Source organism: Coenobita brevimanus, chromosome 78, assembly GCF_032717465.1.
Source record: "Coenobita brevimanus isolate Jiangsu-jjx chromosome 78, ASM3271746v2, whole genome shotgun sequence".
In the NCBI taxonomy this organism is placed as follows: domain Eukaryota; kingdom Metazoa; phylum Arthropoda; class Malacostraca; order Decapoda; family Coenobitidae; genus Coenobita; species Coenobita brevimanus.
The window spans coordinates 32,485,836-32,492,750 of record NC_137031.1 but is presented as its reverse complement, the minus strand read 5'-3'; the positions used below and the strand labels follow the sequence as shown (position 1 = coordinate 32,492,750).

Below are 6,915 nucleotides of genomic sequence, written 5' to 3'. Positions count from 1 at the left end.
TTCATTTTCCTCCATTTAACGCTACATCTACATGAAACACCGAAATTACTCTTGACCGAAGCATCTTCAGGCCGAAAATTAACACAGGCAAAATAACCAGAAAACTCAGTCTCGAAATATTACAATGGAAACATCAATACATCAAAAAACAAACAAGAAAAAAACACAAACAAACAACTATAAACAAGGAAGACAACGCCACCCGGAAGTGATATAAACAAAGGAACAAAAGCAATAAATAAAACAATAAAGCAAACACACGAAACTAATAAGAGGGAGAAAGCATAACCCGGAAGAACGTAAGAAAAAAAAAAACAGGAATAAAACAGGTAAACAGGAAATAAAGGTTAAGGTCAGAGGTGAACAGGTGGCGTCCCGCGGTAACCATGGCAACGGCAAGGTGGGGAGAAAGAGAGGGGGTAGGGGGTAGAAGGGGGTGTGGGGTAGTTGAGATGAAAGGGATGGTAATACAAAGAGAGAGAGAGAGAGAGAGAGAGAGAGAGAGTCGAAGGGGTTAGGAGTGGAGTTGAAAGGGTACCAAACTTTGAATAGGTAGGTAGGGAAGTAGGAAGGTAGGTAGGTAAGTAGGAAGGTAGGTAGGTGGGTAGGAAGACTGGTTGGTAGGTGGGTAGGAAGACTGGTTGGTAGGTGGTTAGGTAGGCAGACTGGTAGGTAGGCAGGTAGGTAGGTAATCTGGTTGATTGGTACGTTCGCCGCCTATACCCACCACCCATTCCTTCCCCATTCTCCTTCCCCATCCACATCCCCCTTCCCACCATCCCCTACCCACATCCCCTCCACCCATGTCTCCCCTCGCCTCCCCCTCCCCCACCCCAATTTCCCTCTCCTTTTCCTCCCTCTCCTACTCTTCCTATTAATCTCTCCTTCCCCCATCCACTTTTCTCTCTCTCTCTCGCCTACTTCCGCCTACCCAAAATTCCTTTCCTCTATCGATCTCTTCTTCCTACCCACTTCCTCAATTACCTCTCTTCCTATCCATCACCCCTCTTCCGCCATCTCCATCCCCAACTCTCCCTCCCCTCCCAATCCCCCACCCCTCCCCCTCTCCCTTCTCCACCCCCACCCCATACCCCCACCTCCCCTCATCAGCTACTATAATAAGGGCTGAGGACTGGGAGTGGTTGCTATGGTGATGAAAGGCGTCACGTGATTGGCTGGCTGCTCCCGCCACGAACACCCTAGTCGTCCAATCAGAGGCACAGAAACTCACTCTCCCGTATATAATTGATCCGTTGACGCTGCGAAATGCGCTGGGAAATACACGACGATAAATAGAACACACGAAAAGATACGAAAAAAGATGAGTACAGAATGGGAGAAGACACGAAAGAGATCAGACGAAGCACAGAAAAAACTTAACATAGATGAAAAAAAAAAAAATCCCCAGTACAAGTTGGTGCGGAAATAGCGCGGCTCAGTCTGCTGGTGTGTGTGTGTGTGTGTGTGTGTGTGTGTGTGTGTGTGTGTGTGTGTGTGTGTGTGTGTGTGTGTGTGTGTGTGTGTGTGTGTGGTGAGCCGTCCCCTCAAAACACGAGAAATTGCCTGACGGACAGAAAAAAGGAGTTTTCTATACACCATCTTGTATAACTAATCTACTGACTCTCCATTATACAGTGAAATATACCCAAATATAACACTCAGCCTTTGTATATAATGAATCTGTATACAACAAGAATATAAGCAGGCATATACTGGAAGAGATATCACACACACACACACACACACACACACACACACACACACACACACACACACACACACACAATCCTTTCTTCCCACTCCTGACCGAGATCGTCCCTGATTGGCTGGGAAGGAGTGTCACAGCCAATTACCTCTCTCTCTCTCTCCTTATCTATCAATCTATCTATCTCTATTTTAGGTAATGATAGCTATATGAGTGGGCAAAGAAAAGTCAGCCGGATCCACTCTCTCTCTCTCTCTCTCTCTCTCTCTCTCTCTCTCTCTCTCTCTCTCTCTCTCTAACCCAGAAGAGAAAAGAAAAGGGAGAGAATGAAGGGGATGTGGGTGAAAGAATGGAGAAGTGTGGAGTGCAATTTACGATGGGCGAAGAACAAGGGAGAGAGGCCATTACCACACTGTTTAAGAGGGGCAGGGGGAGCCAGGCAGAAGAGTCAGGTCAGGTCAGGTCAGGTCAGGTCAGGGTCAGGTCAGGTCATGTAGGGTCAGGTCGAGTCAGAGATGTGCGGGAAGGAACTGGAAAGCCTGGAAAATCTCTGGCCAAAGTGTCAAGTGGGGGAAAAATTAAATGGAAAAATAGTTAGCAAAGAAAATGGTAAAAATATGAAAAAACAGTTGAGAAAAACTATTAGGAAAATATAAAAAAAAAATCAATGGGAAAGAACAGCCATGGGAAAAAAGGTAAAAAAGAAAAAAAGGGAGAGGAGGAATCCAGTAGACAAAAAATTCATTGAGAGAAAAAAAGGATGTGAGAAAACGCTTAGAAAAATCTGAATTAGTCAAGAAGGATGATAAAGAAATACTATGGCAAATCACTGCAGAGTAAAAATCATATGAATAAAAAAAAATGAGAAGAAAGGAAAGTGGTGTGGATATAAGAGGAGGGGAAAATACTGATGAAGGGGGGGAGTGGAGGAAAGATGAGAATTAAGAACGAAAAAATGAAAAGTGATAGAGGAAATGAAAAACACAAAATAGAAGGAGAAAACGAAGAGAATAGATGATGATGATGATACCGAATACTAATCTAAGTGTTTTTTATGCAAGACAATTTTGTTCCATTTATATACAACTCTGATGAAGAAGAATGGCTCTGTTTCGTGAAGGAAGAAAAGGAGGGAGGGAAGGAAGGAGGGAGGAAGGAAAGGATGACATAAGGAAAGGAAGGTAAAGAAAAGGAAGGTAAAGAAAAGGAAGGGAAACGTGGGAGGATGGGAAGGAAGGAAAGGAAGGGAGGAAAGGAAGAGAAAGTAGGGAAGGAATGGAGGGGAGAGAAGGAAGGGAAAGGAGGGAAGGAGGGAGGGAGGTCAAGTACAATACAATTATCTCTCCAAAAATACTCGCCTTGGTTCGGGCCTAGTATAAATTCTCTCTCCCTCCCTGCCTCTCTCTCTCTCTCTCTCTCTCTCTCTCTCTCTCTCTCTCTCTCTCTCTCATATCCCCTGGTTTGCTTGTCTTTTCTACATCAACACAGACTGCATGAATAACACACAGGAATACAGTAACGGAGCAGAATCGGAAATAAATCGGTAAGGAAGAGGTGTTACTAAGCTCCCTACAGTACCAGAATACCGCCCTATGAAACCTAACTACAGTAGAAAATAAAATCGTCTAACTTCACCAATAAACCAGACAATACTTTCTAGAAGGGGGGGTTAAGGAGATGATCTGCAACCGTTTGACTAGAATTTTCTCCCTTCAGCTTCAATAAATAAGTAAATAAATCCATCCATCCATTCATCACCCAATCCTACATTGCCCCATGAGAAGCATACGAGCCCGGGGCTAGGCAGTTGGTCCCGACATAAATAAATAAATAAATACAATAAAAATCTACTCCATACTCAAAATAAATAAATGAAAAAACCCTATCGTAGAAAAAAAGTATCTTGATTAATTATTAGTCATTATTATTATTATTATTATTATTATTATTATTACTATTATTATTATCATATTATTATCTTTTCATTTTCAACTCTCCCCAGTGCCACAAGAATAAAGTACTAAATTTGTCAGTGTTCACGCTCGTTTCGCTCGCTCTCAAGACGGCATCGTACTGAAGGGGTTAACAACTTCCAATTTTCCTCAGAGCCTCATTCAACCCTCCCTTAAACCTATTCAGTCCGTGGACATCATTTGAGAGAGAGAGAGAGAGAGAGAGAGAGAGAGAGAGAGAGAGAGAGAGAGAGAGAGAGAGAGAGAGAGAGAGAGAGTAAAAATATATGAGTGGGTGTCGGTGTAGAAGTGAGTGTTAGTGTGTATGTGAGGGTGCCTGTGTTAAGTGGTGGTGTAAGTGTGGGTGTAGCTGTGTTAAGTGTGGGTGTAGCTGTTAAGTGTGGGTGTGTGTGAATGTGGCAATACTTCTGATGTGTGGCTTTCATTGTCTTAATGTGGGTGTATGTATGTGTAAGAGTGTAAGTGAGGGTATAATTGTCGTAATATGGGTGTAACTATGCAGGTGTGGGTGTAACTGTGCAGGTGTGGGTGAAGGAGTGTAAATGTGGGTATAGCTGCAGGTGTGGGTGTAACTGTGCAGGTGTGGGTGTCGCTGTGTAAGCCTGGATGTAGCTGGGTGTACGAGTGTGAGGATGTAGCTTGTAAGTATGGTTGTAACTTTGCAGGTGTGGGTGTCAGTGTGCAGGTGTGGGTGTCAGTGTGCAGGTGTGGGTGCAGGAGTGTAAATGTGGGTGTAACTGAGCGGTGAGGGTGTGGCCAGAGGTGAGGCAGAGCACAAAGGGGTACAAAGAAGATAAAATGCCAGTACAAAGGACATCAAACGAAGGACGGGATAATTGAGATGCAGGAAAAAAGACACGGCAAGAAATATGACTTGGGGAGATGGAACGAGTGTGGGTGTGGGTGCGTGTGTAGGTAAAATTGTGGGTGTGGGTAAAGGTGTGGGTGTGGGGGTAGTTGTGGCTGTGGGTATGCGTGGGTGTGGGGGTAGTTGTGGCTGTGGGTATGCGTGGGTGTGGGTGTGCGTGGGTGTGGGTGTGGATAAGGGTGTGGGAATAACTGTGGATGTGGGTGTGGGTAAAATTGTGGGTGTAGGTAAAGGTGTGGGTTTGGGTATGGATGTGGGTGTGGGTAAAGTTGTGGGTGTAGGTAAAGGTGTGGGTTTGGGTATGGATGTGGGTGTGCGTTGGTGTGGGTGTGGATAAGGGTGTGGGAATGACTGTGGGTGTGGGTAAAATTGTGGGTGTAGGTAAAGGTGTGGGTTTGGGTATGGACGTGGGTGTGGGTGTGGATGGAGTGTGGGAATGATTATCGATGGGATGTAGGCATGGCTGCGAGTGTGGGTGACGGAAAAATTGTGGGTGTAGGTGTAGCGTGCAAATTCCCAAGGACTTAGTAGCAAATCCCTGGAATCCTTCATCCCTTGAAAATGTCCTTCCCTCTTTCCTTCCCTCCTTCTTTTCCATCTTTCCTTCCTCCTTTTCCTTCTCTTTCTCCCTCCCTTCTCCTCCCATTTCATTCACCTCTGTTTTCCCATTCCTCGTGTTTTTCATTCCTTTATTTTATACCCTGGTTCCTTTCCTTCTTTTCATTCTATCTCTTCCTCTCTTTTCCCTTATTTCATTCCTATGCTCTTTTTCCCCATGTTCACTTTTTCCCCTCCACTCTTTCCTCTTGTTCCCTTTCTTCTCCTCTTCCTTATCCTCCTCCGACTTTCCTCCCCGTTATTTCATTCCTACAAGCGATTTTCCCTCCTCCCACTCCTCATGTCTTTTTCTTACGTACATTAATCACTTCTCAATCCTCCAATCTTTTCCTTCAACTTTTCTGATCAATTTCTTCACCTCTCACACCTTAATTTTCGTTTGTCTTTGTTTTTAATTCTCCTTTTTCCTTCCTTCTTTTTCTGTATTCTTCTCTCTCCTTCCCGTCTTCAGTATTTTTCTCTCCTTTCCTATCCTTCCTTCCTTCCATTCTTCCTTCCTCCCGTTCTTCATTCATTCATTCATTCTTGTTCCTTCTCCTTCATTGTTATTTTTCCAGCCTTCCTCTACATATATTACTGTTCCTCTCTCTCTCTCCTTATTTAATCTTCTCTCATCCATTTCCTCCTTTCTCTCTTCTCTCCCCCTCTTCCTTCTTTTATTCACTGGTGCGTTAATCTTCCTTCCACCCACTGATTTCTCCTTTATTGTTAAATGTGAGGTAATCCTGTATCCGATTTTGTGTGTGTGTGTGTGTGTGTGTGTGTGTGTGTGTGTGTGTGTGTGTGTGTGTGTGTGTGTGTGTGTGTGTGTGTGTGTGTGTGTGTGTGTGTGTGTGTGTGTGTGTGTGTGTGTGTGTGTGTGAGAGAGAGAGAGAGAGAGAGAGAGAGAGAGAGAGAGAGAGAGAGAGAGAGAGAATCAGCTCGGATAATAAGCTGAAAACAAAGAGGAGGAGGAGCAAGGAAAGAGGAAAAGAAAAAACTGAGGAAAGGAAATATGAAAATGAATGAGGAGGAAAAGTAAGAGGAATGGGGAAGGTGCAGGAGGAGGAAGGAAGAAGAATGAGGGAGGAAAGTGGAAGAAGAATGAGGAGGAGGGGAGGGAGGAAGGGGAAGGGGGAGGGGAGAGAAAGACATTGGAGGAGAGACGTATTACGAAAGTTTGCTTCCTTCGCGGTGGGAAGATGGAGAGAAAAAGGGAGGGGAGGGGAGGAGAGGGGAAGTGAGGGGAGAGGAGAGAGAGAGAGAGAGAGAGAGAGAGAGAGAGAGAGAGAGAGAGAGAGATAGTTAAGACAAGAAAAAAGAAGAAATAGGAAGCGAGGAAAACAGAGTTAGTGAGAAATAAAGCGAAAGAAAGAGAGAAAGATGGTGAAAAGAAAAAGAGGAAAGACATGAAGAGGAGAGAGAAAAAAGAGAGAAGCAGAAGTAAAGAAGAGGAAGAGAAGAGAAACAGGAACGGGGAGAGAATAAGAAAAAAAAAACTCAAAACTGAAAAGAAAATAGAGGGGAAAAAATCATATACGAACAAGAAGAAAAAATGGGGAGGAAAGATGGGAAGAAAGGGGGAGGAAGAAAAAGATATGTTAAGAAGACAAAAATAAACTTAAAATTCTCTCTCTCTCTCTCTCTCTCTCTCTCTCTCTCTCTCTCTCTCTCTCACTTATATTCACTCTTAACTCATTCTTTTTCCATTTACTCTTTTTCTTTAATATCCATCTTACTCATTCGCTCTCACTCCCTTTCGTTTCCTTCCC

The 6,915-nt window shown here is 44.0% G+C and overlaps 1 protein-coding gene across 1 annotated transcript in view; it reads right to left on the bottom strand.

The window, feature by feature from the left end:
- Syn2 (Syntrophin-like 2) overlaps positions 1 to 6,915 on the bottom strand; it is a 131,030-nt gene that overhangs the window by 34,613 nt on the left and 89,502 nt on the right. The window lies entirely within an intron of this gene.